The 12,852-nt window shown below is 42.8% G+C and overlaps 1 protein-coding gene across 1 annotated transcript in view; it reads right to left on the reverse strand.

The window, feature by feature from the left end:
- LOC140736206 (deoxynucleoside triphosphate triphosphohydrolase SAMHD1-like) overlaps nucleotides 1-12,624 on the reverse strand; it is a 48,053-nt gene extending 35,429 nt beyond the window's left edge. Inside the window, exon 1 of the mRNA XM_073062116.1 lies at nucleotides 12,604-12,624. The gene's annotated coding sequence lies outside the window, so the exon portion shown is untranslated. The remainder of the gene's footprint in view (nucleotides 1-12,603) is intronic.
- Nucleotides 12,625-12,852: the final 228 nt, after the last annotated feature.

Raw genomic sequence — 12,852 nt, forward strand, 5'->3', positions numbered from 1 at the left:
TACTCCATATTCGGCCTTACCAATGCCTTGTACAATTTTAACATTACATCCCAACTCCTATACTTAAAGCTCTGATTTATAAAGGCCAGCATACCAAAAGCTTTCTTCACCACCTTATCCACATGAGATTCCACCTTCAGGGAACTATACACCATTATTCCTAGATCATTCTGTTCTGCTGCATTCCTCAATGCCCTACCATTTACCATGTATGACCTATTTTGATTAGTCCTACCAAAATGTAGCACCTCATGCTTATCAGCATTAAACTCCATCTGCCATCTTTCAGCCCACTCTTCTAACTGGCCTAAATAACTTTGAAAACCTACTTCATTATCCACAATGCCACCTATATTAGTATCATCTGTATACTTACTAATCCAATTTACCACCCCATTATCCAGATCATTAATGTATATAGTTCCACATGAAGGTGGGTTTAGAAATAGTAAGATAGTGCAGATCAACATGTGGCTGAAGACATGGTGCAGGAGGGAGGGCTTCAGATGTATAGATAATTGGGCAGTTTTCCAGGAAAGGTGGAACCTGTTCCGGCAGGACAGTTTACATCTGAACTGCAGGGGGACAAATATTCTTGCAGGTAGGTTTGCTGGAGAGGCTCCAGTGGATTTAAACTAGATACGAGGGGGGAGGGGAACCAGAGTGTAGGAACAGATGTATGTGAGAAGGAAGAAAAAGAAGATAGTAAAGTTGTTTGTACTGTTAGAGATAAACAGAGAGGAAGAGGTGGAGAATTTCTTAAATGCATTTATTTTAATGCTAGGAGCATTGTAAGAAAGGTGGATGAGCTTAGAGCATGGATTGATACCTGGAAATATGATGTTGTAGCTATTAGTGAAACATGGTTGCAGGAGGGGTGTGATTGGCAACTAAATATTCCTGGATTTCATTGCTTTAGGTGTGATAGAATCGGAGGGACAAGAGGGGGAGGTGTTGCGTTGCTTGTGAGAGAAAATATTACAGCGGTGCTCTAGCAGGATAGATTAGAGGGGTTGTCTAGGGAGGCTATTTGTGTGGAATTGAGGAATGGGAAAGGTGTAGTAACACTTATAGGGGTGTATTATAGACCACCTAATGGGGAGTGAGAATTGGAGGAGCAAGTTTGCAAGGAGATAGCAGATATTTGTAGTAAGCACAGGATTGTGATTGTGGGAGATGTTAATTTTCCACACATAGACTGGGAAGCCCATACTGTAAAAGGTATGGATGGTTTGGAGTAATAGAGGATGTAATAGAGAAAGGTGAAATTTTGAGGGTAGAGAATCTTTATGTTCCTGTTAGGTTGAAAGGACAGGTTAAAAGTTTGAGAGAGCCATGGTTTTCAGTGGATATTGGAAACTTGGTTAGGAAAAAGAGAGATATCTACAATAAATATAGGCAGCATGGAGTAAATGAGGTGCTCGAGGAATATAAAGAATGTAAGAAGAATCTTAAGAAAGAAATTAGAAAAGCTAAAAGTAGATACGAGGTTGCTTTGGCAAGTAAGGTGAAAGTAAATCCAAAGGGTTTCTACAGTTATATTAATAGCAAAAGGATAGTGAGGGATAAAATTGGTCCCTTAGAGAATCAGAGTGGACAGCTATGTGTGGAGCCAAAAGAGATGAGGGAGATTTTGAACAATTTCTTTTCTTCCGTATTCACTAAGGAGAAGGATATTGAATTGTGTTAGGTAAGGGAAACGAGTAGGGTAGTTATGGAAACTATGATAATTAAAGAAGAGGAAGTACTGGCACTTTTAAAGAATATAAAAGTGGATAAATCTCCGGGTCCTGACAGGACCTTGCGGGAAGTTGGTGTAGAAATAGCAGGGGCTCTGACAGAAATATTTCAAATGTCATTAGAAACGGGGATGGTGCCGGAGGATTGGTTTATTGCTCATGTGGTTCCATTGATTAAAAAGGGTTCTAAGAGTAAACCTAGCAATTATCAGTCTGTATACGGGAGGGAAGATTCAAAATCCAGCTTGAAAAGGTTTCTAATAAGGATAATGACACAATTGTAATAGGGGATTTCAATATGCAAGGGGATTGGGAAAATTAGGTTGGTGTCAGATCGTGAGAGAGGGAATTTGTCGAATGCCTGCAAACTGGCTTGTGCTTCAGCATATTCTGGGAAAGGCTATCTTAGATTGGGTGTTGTGGAATAACCCAGGTCTTATCTGGGAGGTTCCTGTAAAGGAACCCTTAGGAGGCAGTGATCATAATATGATTGAATTTATACTGTAATTTAAGAGGAAGAAGAATAACTCACATATATCTGTATTGCAATGGAATAAAGGGAGTTACAGAGGCATGAGAGAGGAGCTTGCCCAGGTGGATTGGAGGAGGATACTGGCAGGGATGATGGCAGAGCAGAGATGGCTGAAGTTTCTGGTGGTAGTTCACCAGGCGCAGGATTGGACATCTCTCAGAAGAAGTTCTCCAGTGGCATGGGTAAGCAACCGTGGCTGACAAGGGAAGTTAGGGACTGCATAAAAGTCAAGGAAAGGGCAGATAATGTAGCAAAAAGTGAGTGGGAAGTTGGATGATTGGGAAACTTAAGAATCCAACAAAAGAGAACTAAAAAAGCTACAGAAAGGGAAAAGATGAAATATGAAGGTAGACTGGCCAATAATAAAAGCAGGGTACCAAAAGTTATTTCTATTATATAAAGAGTAAAAGGGAAATGAGAGTTGATATTGGGCCACCAGAAAATGATGGTGGTGAGGTAGTAATGGGGGACAAAAAAAAAATGGCAGATGAACTTAATGGGTACTTTACATCTGTCTTCACTGTGGAAGACACTAGCAGTGTGCCAGAGGTCTGTGAGTGTCAGGGAGCACGAGTGAGTGCTATTGCTATTACAAAGGAAAAGTGGCAAACTCAAAGGTCTTAAGGTGGATAAGTCACCTGGGCCAGATGGACGACATCCCAGAGTCCTGAGAGAGGTTGCTGAAGAGATAATGGATGCGTTGGTCATGGTCTTTCAATAATCTCTTGACTCTGGCATGGTCCTGGCTGGACTGAAAGATTGCAAATATCAGTCCACTTTTCAAGAAGGGAGGAAGGCAAAGGAAAGGAAACTATAGACCAGTTAGTCTAACCTCAGTGGTTGGGAAAGTGTTTGAGTCTGTTATTAAGAATGAGATTTTGAGGTGCTTGGAGACTAATGATAAAATAAGTCAAAGTCAGTATGGTTTCTGTAAAGGGAAATCCTGCCTGACAAATCTGTTACAGTTCTTCGAGGAAGTAACAAGCAGGGTGGACAAAGGAGAGGCAGGAGATGACATTTATTTGGATTTTCAGAAGGGATTTGATAAGGTTCTTCATGTGAGACTGTTTAACTATAATATCCTATGGCGTTACAGGAAAGATACTGGCATGGATAGAGGAATGGCTGACAGGTAGGAGGCAGCGAGTGGGAATAAAAGGGGACTTTTCTGGTTGGCTGCTGGTGGCTACTGATGTTTATCAGGGGTCAGTATTGAAACCGCTGCTTTTCACATTGTCAATGATTTAGATAATGGAACTGATTGCTCTGTGGCAAAGTTTGCTGATGATAAGAAGATAGGCGGAGGGGTAGGTAGTGTTGAGGAAGCAATGTGATTGCAGCAGGACAAATTGGAAGAATGGGCATAAAAGTGGCAGATGGAATGCAGTGTTGGGAAATGTGTGATAATGCATTTTGGTGAAAAGGGGAGAAGGTTCATACATCAAAGGTGCAGAGTGACTTACTCCTCGCATAAGACTCTCAGAAGGTTCATTTAGTAGTTGAGTCTGTGGTAAAGAAGACATATGCAATGTTGGCATTTATTTCAAGGGGAATAGAATATAAAAGCAAGATGATAATGCTGAGGGTTTATGAGACACTAGTCAAGCCACACTTGGAGTATTGTCCACAGTTTTGGGCCCCGTATCTCAGAAAGAATGTGTCATCGTTGGAAACCACCCAGAAGAGGTTCACAAGGATGATTCCAGGAATGAAGGGGTTTACATATGAGGAGCATTTGGCTTGTATTCACTGGAATTCAGAAGAACGTTTGGGGATCTCATTGAAACCGACATAATGTTGAAAGGACTAGATCAGATGGATGTGGAGAGGATGATATGTCTAGAACTAGAGGGCACAGCCTCAAAATTGAGGCGCAACCCCTTAGACCAGAGGTAGGGAGGAATTTATTTAACTAAAGAGTAGTAAATCTGTGGAATACTCTGCCACAGACTGCGGTGGAGTCCAAATCCAGACATATATGTAAGGCAGAAGTTGATCGTTCTTCATCGGTCAGTGTATAAAAGAATATGGTGAATAGGCAGGTGTATGGGATTGAGTGGGATCCAGGATCAGTCATGATGGAATGGTGGAGCAGACTCGATGGGCTGAATGGCCTAATTCTGTTCCAGTGTCTTATGGTCTTGTAATGCCATAACAACAACCTCTGACTGAATGTCAGCAAAACCACAGAAGTAATTATCATAGGTGGAAGTGCCTTATCATAGCTGTAGTTCCATGAGTAACTCCTCATCGGAGGATCTGATGTGGAGAGGGTCAGTAGCTTTAAATTCCATGGCACTGTCATATCAGAGGACCCGCCCAGGGACAAGCATGTCAGTACCATCAGAAAGGTGGCACAATAGTGCCTCTACTTTCTTAGAGGTTTGCACAGAAATTTATTATGGTTGAATGACAATAAACCTGAACTAGGTTTGGCTTGTCATCTCAAATTTTGACAAACTTCTATAGATGCACAGTGGAGAGTATTCTATCTGGTTACATCATGGACTGACATGGAAACACCAATGGAGATGTCTACAGAAAGTAATCAATACAGTCCTGACCATCACCATCAATCCATCCCCAACTTAAGACCATAAGAGTTAGGAGCAGATATATGGCCACTTAGCCCATCGAGTCTGCTCCCCCATTTCATCATGGCTGATCCATTTCCCTCTCAGCTTCAATCAACTGCCTTCTCCTGTAACCCTTCATGCCCTGACTAATCAATAATTTATCAACCTTTGCTTGAACTATCAATAAAGTCAGTTTCCACAGCATTCTGTGGCAAAGAATTCCACAGATTTGCCACTCTCTGGCTAACGAAATCCCTCCTCATCTCCATTCTAAAAGGATGCCTGTCTATTCTCAGGCTGTATCTTCTGGTCCTAGACTCACCCACCATAGGAATCATCCTTTCCACATCCACTTAATCAAAGCCGTTCCCCTTTCGATAGGTTTCAGTTAGATCACCCTTCATTCTTGTAAATTCTAGGAGTGGAGGCCCAATGCCATCAAATGCTCATCATATGACAAGACATTCAATCCTGGAATCATTTTCATGAACCTCCTTTGAACCGACTCCAACCTCAGTGCATCTTTTCTAAAAAAAGGGGCCCAAAACAGCTCACAATACTCCAAATGAGGCCTCAGCTGTGCTTTATAAAGCCTGAACATAACATCCTTGCTTTTATATTCTAGTCCTCTTGAAATCAATGTGAACTTCACATTTCACTTCCTCACCACAGACTTAACCCGCAAATTAACCTTTCGGGATTCCTGCACAAGGACTCCAAGTCCCTTTGCACTTTATTTTTTTGTATTTTTCTTCATTTAGAAAATGGTCAACTCTTTCATTTCTTCTACCAATGTGCAAGACTATGCACTTCCCGACAATGTATTCCATATACCAATTCCTTTGCTAGTTCTCTTAATCTGTCCATCCCTTCTATAGTCTCTCTACTTCCTCAAAACTACCTGGCCCTCCACCTATCTTCAAAACATCTGCAAACTTTACCACAAAGCCATCGATTCCATCATCCAAATCATTCACACTTAAAATAAAAAGCAATGGTTCCAGCACAGACCCCCGTGAACACCACTAGTCACTGGCAGTCAACCAGAAAGGGCTCTCATTATCCCCATGCTTTGCCTCCTGTCAAACAGCCACTGTGTTGTCCATGCTGATATCTTTCCTGTAATACCACAGACCCCTGTTAAGCAGCATCATGTGTGGCAGCTTGTCAAACGCTTTCTGAAAATCCAAGTATACAACATCAACTGATTCTCCTTTCTCTATCTTGCTTGTTATTTCTTCAAAGAATTCCAACAGATACGTCAGGCAAGATTTCCCTTTGAGGGAACCATGCCAACTACGGCCAAATGTATCATGTGCCTCCAGGTACCCTGAGATCTCATCCTTTCTTTTTCAATATTTTTATTAATTTCTTACATAAAAGAATACAGGGTACAGTAACATATATAATATATAAGATATAATATATGGATTCCAATACTGTATATTGAAATCACAGATGAAGTGTAATTACCCCATATCCATATAAATTAAGTTTAAACATAAAATTGAAAAGAAATAATTATATTATACAAAAAAATCTAAACCCACTACCAGAAAAAAACAGCTGTTTGGTTAAAAAAAAGGAAAAAAATCCTTAACATATAGTAAAACATATTATTAACCAACATCTGTGCTTAACAGCAAATCAAAGATTTTGAAAGTAATTCAAAATAGGTCCCCACAATGTTAAAAAATCTTGTCTAGGTTCAGAAATTGAACAGCAAATCTTCTCTAAATTTAAGCAAGACATAACATCATGTAACCAATGAGTATGAGTGGGCGGAGTGGCATCCTTCCACTTGAGCAACAATGCCCTCCTGGCTATAAGAGAAATAAAGGCCAAAATATGCAAATCATGTGTCTCTAAAATAATATCATTTCTTCCAACAATACCAAATAAGGCAGTCAAAGGATTAGGTTTAAAATTTACTTTAAAAAGCACCGAAAAAGTTTGAAATACTTCCTTCCATTCTTCTTGTCCTCCGTTACTACTTCTCCAACATCATTTTCCAGAGATCCGATATCCACTCCTGCTTCTCTTTTACACTTTATATATCTGAAGAAACTTTTGATATTCTTTTTAATATTATTGACTAGCTTACATCCGTAATCCATCTTTTCTTTCTTAATTAATTTTTAGTTGCCTACTGTTTGTTTTTAAAAGCTTTCCAATGCTTTAACTTCCCACTAATGTTTGCTCTATTTTATGTCCTCACTTTGCCTTTTATGTTGGCTTTGACTTCTTTCGTTCACTACAGCGGTGTCATCCTGCCTTCAGAATACTTCTTCCTCTTTGGGATGGATATATTCTCTGCCTTCCGAATTGCTTCCAGAAATTCCAGCCATTGTTGCTCTGCCATCATCCCTGCCAGTGTTCTTTTCCAGTCAATTTTGGCCAACTCCTCTCTCATGCCTCTGTAATTCCCTTTACTGCACTGTAACATCAGGGTGAATTTGATCATATTATGATCACTTGCCCCAGGGGCTCTTTTCCAGTTCATTGCACAACACCCAATTCAAAATATCTGATCCCCCAGTAGGCTCAACCGCAAGCTGCTCTAAAATAACATCTCATAGCCATTCTAGAAATTCCCCCTCTTGGGATTCAACACCCACCTGATTTTTGCAATCTACCTGCGTATTGAAATCCCCATAGCTATTGTAATATTTCCCTTCTGGCATGGATTTTCTGTTTCCCATTGGAATTTGTAGATCACATCCTTATTATGGGTTGAGGGTCTGTGAATGAATTTCAACAGGGTCTTTTTATTCTTGCAGTTCCTTAGATCTATTCACAATGATTCTCCGCCCTCTGACCCTATGTCACGTCTTTCTCATGATTTGATTTCATTTTTTACCAACAGAGCCTTGCCACCCCCTTTGCCTTCCTGCTTGTCCATTTGACACAATATGTATCCTTGGACATTAAGCTCCTAGCTGTAAGATTCTTTCAGCCACGATTCAATGATACCTCCAACACCATACATGCTAATCTGTAACTGCGCTGCAAGTTCATCTACCTTATTCCGTATACTGCGCACATCAAATATTACACTTCCAGTCCAGTATTCACCAGTTTCGATTATGTCAGCCTTTTACATTACAACTCATCCCATTGACTGCAACTGAGCCTCTCCCTGCTATGGGCAGAAGTTCCCACTTGCATCAAAAAGGCAACAATCGTACCAGTGCTCAAGAAGAATAATGTGGGCTGCTTTAATAACTATCACCCGATAGCACTCACATCGACAGTGATGAAATACTTTGAGAGGTTGGTCATGACTAGATTGAACTCCTGCCTCAGCAAGGACCTGGACCCATTGCAATTTGCCTATCACCACAATAGATCAATGGCAGATGCAATCTCAATGGCTCGTCACATGGTTTTAGACCACTTGGACAACACAAACACCTGCATCAGGATGCTGTTCATCGACTATAGCTCAGCATTTAATACCATCATTCCCACAATCCTGATTGAGAAGTTGCAGAACCTGGGCTTCTGTACCTTTCTCTGCAATTAGACCCTTGACTTCCTAACTGGAAGACACAATCTGTGCAGATTGGTGATAACATATCCTCCTTGCTGACGATCAACACTGGCACACCTCAGGGGTGTGTGCTTAGCCCACTGCTCTACTCTCTGTATACACATGACTGTGTGTCTAGGCATAGCTCAAATACCATCTATAAATTTGCGGACGATACACCCATTGTTGGTAGAATCTCAGGTGGTGACGAGAAGGTGTACAGGAGTGAGATATGCCAACTTGTGGAGTGGAGCTGCAGCGACAATCTGGCACTCAACGTCAATAAGACGAAAGAGCTGATTTTGGACTTCAGGAGAGGTAAGACAAAGGAACACATACCAATCCTCATAGAGGGATCAGAAGTGGAGAGAGTGAGCAGCTTCAAGTACCTGGGTGTCAAGATCTCTGAGGATCTAACCTTGTCCCAACATATCGATGCAGTTATAAAGAAGGCAAGACAGTGGCAATACTTTCTTAGGACTTTTAAGAGATTTGGCACATCAACAAATACACTCAAAAACTTCTATAGTTGTACCGTGGAGAGCATTCTGACAGGCTGCATCACTGTCTGGTATGGAGGGGCTACTGCACAGGACCGAAAGAAGCTGTGGAAGGTTGTAAATCTAGTCAGTTCCATCTTGGGCATTAGCCTACAAAGAACCCAGGACATTTCTAGGGAGTGGTGTCTCAGAAAAGCAGTGTCCATTATTAAGGACCTCCAGCACCCAGGGCATGCCCTTTTCTCACTGTTACCATCAGGGAGGAGGTACAGAAGCCTGAAGGCACACACTCAGCAATTCAGGAACAGCTTCTTCCCCTCTGCCATCCGATTCCTAAATGGACATTGAAGCTTTGAACATTACCTCACTTTTTTTAATATACAGTATTTCTGTTTTTGTACATTTAAAAAAATTATTTAATATGCATAATTAATTTACTTATTTATTTATTATTATGTTTTATTTATTCATTATTCTCTCTCTCTCTCTCTCTCTCTCTCTCTCTCTCTCTCTCTCTCTCTCTCTCTCTCTCTCTCTCTCTCTCTCTCTCTCTCTCTCCTCTCCCCCCCCCCCCCCAGGTTATGTATTGCATTGAACTGCTGCTGCTAAGTTAACAAATTTCACGTCACATGCTGGTGATAATAAACCTGATTCTGATCTGAATCTGATTCATCAACCTCTCCTTGCTAGGAGTCGACACATTGCCTCTGTTTGTAACCAATGTCCTCATCCTCAGCGCAATCCCTCCGGTTCCCATCCCCCTCCCAAATTAATTTAAATGCTCCCGAAGAACTCGAGCAAACCTGCTCGCAAGGATATTGGTCTCCCTTGGGTTCAGATCTAACCCATCCCTTTTGAACAGGTTGCTCCTTCTCCAGGAGAGATCCCAATGATCCATAAATCTGAATCTCTGCCCCTGCGTCAGTTCCTCAGCCACACAGTTACCAGTCTGGAGGTCCTGTTTCTCGGCTTTCTACCTGGCTCCCTAAAATCTCTCTGTAGGACCTTCTCACCTTGTCTACCAACGTTGTTGGTGCCAAAATGCACCAAGATTTCTGGCTGCTCAGAATGCCGTGGAGCCGATCTGAGACATCCCTGACCCCGGCACCAAGGGGCAACATATCCGGGTATCTCTACAGAATCCACAGAATTCGTCTCTGTTCCTCTGACTTTGTCAGATCTCTCAGTGGGAGAGCATTGTGGAGATAGTGATGACAATTCTATCTCCTTTACCACAGCATTGGAGAGGGATAGGAACAGACAAGTTAGGAAAGCATTTAATTGGAGTAAGGGGAAATATGAGGCTATCAGGCAGGAATTTGGAAGCATAAATTGGGAACAGATGTTCTCAGGGAAATGTCTGGAAGAAATGTGGCAAATGTTCAGGGGATATTTGCGTGGAGTTCTGCATAGGTACATTCCAATGAGACAGGGAAAGGATGGTAGGGTACAGGAACTGTGGTGTATGAAGGCTGTTGTAAATCTAGTCAAGAAGAAAAGAAAAGAGTGGTGAGTGGGCTACCGGTGACGGTGGTGGAGGTGGATACATAAAAACATAGAAAACCTACAACACAATACAGGCCCTTCGGCCCACAAAGCTGTGCCGAACATGTCCTTACCTTAGAACTACCTAGGCTTACCCATAGGCCTCTATTTTTCTAAGCTCCGTGTACTGTCCAGGAGTCTCTTAAAAGGCCCTATCGTATCCGCCTCCACCACTGTCGCCGGCAGCCCATTCCACACACTCACCACTCTTTGTGTAAAAAACTTACCCCTGACATCTCCTCTGTACCTACTTCCAAGCACCTTAAAGCTGTGCCCTCTCGTGCGGCCCATTTCAGCCCTGGGAAAAAGCCTTTCACTATCCACACGATCAATGTCTCTCTTTATCTGATACACCTCTATCAGGTCACCTCTCATTCTCTGTCACTCCAAGGAGAAAAGGATGAGTTCACTCAACCAATTCTCTTAAGGCGTGCTCCCAATTCCAGGCAATACCCTTGTAAATCTCCTCTACACCCTTTCTACGGTCTCCACATCCTGCCCATAGTGAGGCGACCAGAACTGAGCACAGTACTCCAAGTGGGGTCTGACCTGGGTCCTATATTGCTGCAACATTACCTCCCAGCTCCTAAACTCAATCCTACGATTGATGAAGATCAGTGTACCCTTTGTCTTCTTAACAACAGAGTCAACCTGCACAACAACTTTGAGTGTCCTATGGACTCGGTCCCCAAGATCTCTCTGATTCTCCACACTGCCAAGAGTCTTACCATGAATATTATATTCCACCATCATATTTGACCTACCAAAATGAACCACTTCACACTTGTCTGGGATGAACTCCATCTGCCACTTCTCAGACCAGTTTTGCATCCTATCAATGACCCGATATAATATACGAGAGCCAAAGGTTTCCAGAAAAAGACTGCCATATACAGCGGCCATGATCATAGCAGCCATCGTCGGAGTGGACTGAGGCAGAGTGGGACAGCTTTGGCTCAACAGGCTTCAGTGTGAACAGGCAGAGGCGAGGGTAGGTTCCGGTAAGTTTTGTTTTGTTTGTTTAGACTAGAGAGAGTGTGAGGCAGGATGTTCGAATGCTCCTCTTGCTGGATGTGGGAAGTGACAATGACACCTGCAAGAAGTGCATCCAGCTACAGCTCCGAACAAACCACGTTAGGGAACTGGAGCAGGAGTTGGATGACCTCCGGATCATTCGGGAGAATGAGGTGTTTATAGAAAGTAGTTTCAGGGAGGCAGTTACGCCAAAGGAGCAACACACAGGTAATTGGGTTACCATCAGGCGAAGGAAGGGGAAAGGGCAGGTAGAGCAGGGCTCCCCCATGGCCATTCCCCTCAACAAGTATACTGGTTTGGATACTGTTGGGGGTGATGACTTACCTGGGACAAGCTGCAGCAGCCGGATCTATGGCTCTGAGTCTGGTTCTGCAGTGCAGAAGGGAGGGGGGAAGAAGAGGAGAGTGGTAGTGATAGGGGACTCAATAGTTAGAGGTACAGACAGGAGGTTCTGTGGTCGTGACAGAGACTCCTGGATGGTTTGTTGCCTCCCAGGTGCCAGGGTCAGGGATGTCTCTGATAGCGTGCACAGCATTCTGAAATGGGAGGGTGAGCAGCCAGATGTCATGGTACACATTGGTACCAATGACACAGGAAGAAAGAGTGAAGAGTTCCTGAAGAGTGAGTATAGAGAGCATGCTAGGAAGTTAAAAAGCAGGACCTCAAGGGTGGTAATCTCAGAATTGCTACCTGTGCCAAGTACCAGTGAGGGTAAGAATAGGATGCTCTGGAGGATGAACACGTGACTGAGGAACTGATGTAGGGGGCAGGGTTTCAGATTTCAGGATCATTGGGACCTCTTCTGGGGCAGGAGGGACCTGTACAAGAGGGACGGGTTACACCTGAACTACAGGGAGACCAATATCCTTGTAGGGAGGTTTGTTAGTGCTATTCATTTATGAAGGCCCCATTCAAGTCACCTACCCACACTGTATTCCCTCTGGAGTAGTGAACCTCTGCTTTAGCTGACAGTTCACTTTTCACTGGATAATGCGGCTTATCAGCCCCTTATTCATCCCCAGACATCCATCAACTTCAACCAGCTTCTAACCTGCTTCAAATCTCAACACTGTGACTGAAACAGAGTGATAATTAACAGAAGCCCAGTGACGCTTTCGTGCCCCTGCCAGAGCTATTATCTTACCTTTATCTCAATAAACCTCTCCAAGAGGTCAGTGATGAAGTTGTAAAGTTTTCTTGGATCTCCCAGTAGGCTAGATGGAAAATAGAACAGCAATCACAGCAGTCATCTCCATGGTAATGAGGGAACTTTGATACACAGCAAAATATGTCCATACAACATCCAATATTAATTCCCAGCCATCCATGTAGTAACTCCTCCGTAAATGGTCCCAAGCCCAGCTGCAAAAGGAGGAGGACTGGACATGGGGCT

The sequence above is a fragment of the Hemitrygon akajei genome, chromosome 11 (assembly GCF_048418815.1).
Source record: "Hemitrygon akajei chromosome 11, sHemAka1.3, whole genome shotgun sequence".
Classification (NCBI taxonomy): domain Eukaryota; kingdom Metazoa; phylum Chordata; class Chondrichthyes; order Myliobatiformes; family Dasyatidae; genus Hemitrygon; species Hemitrygon akajei.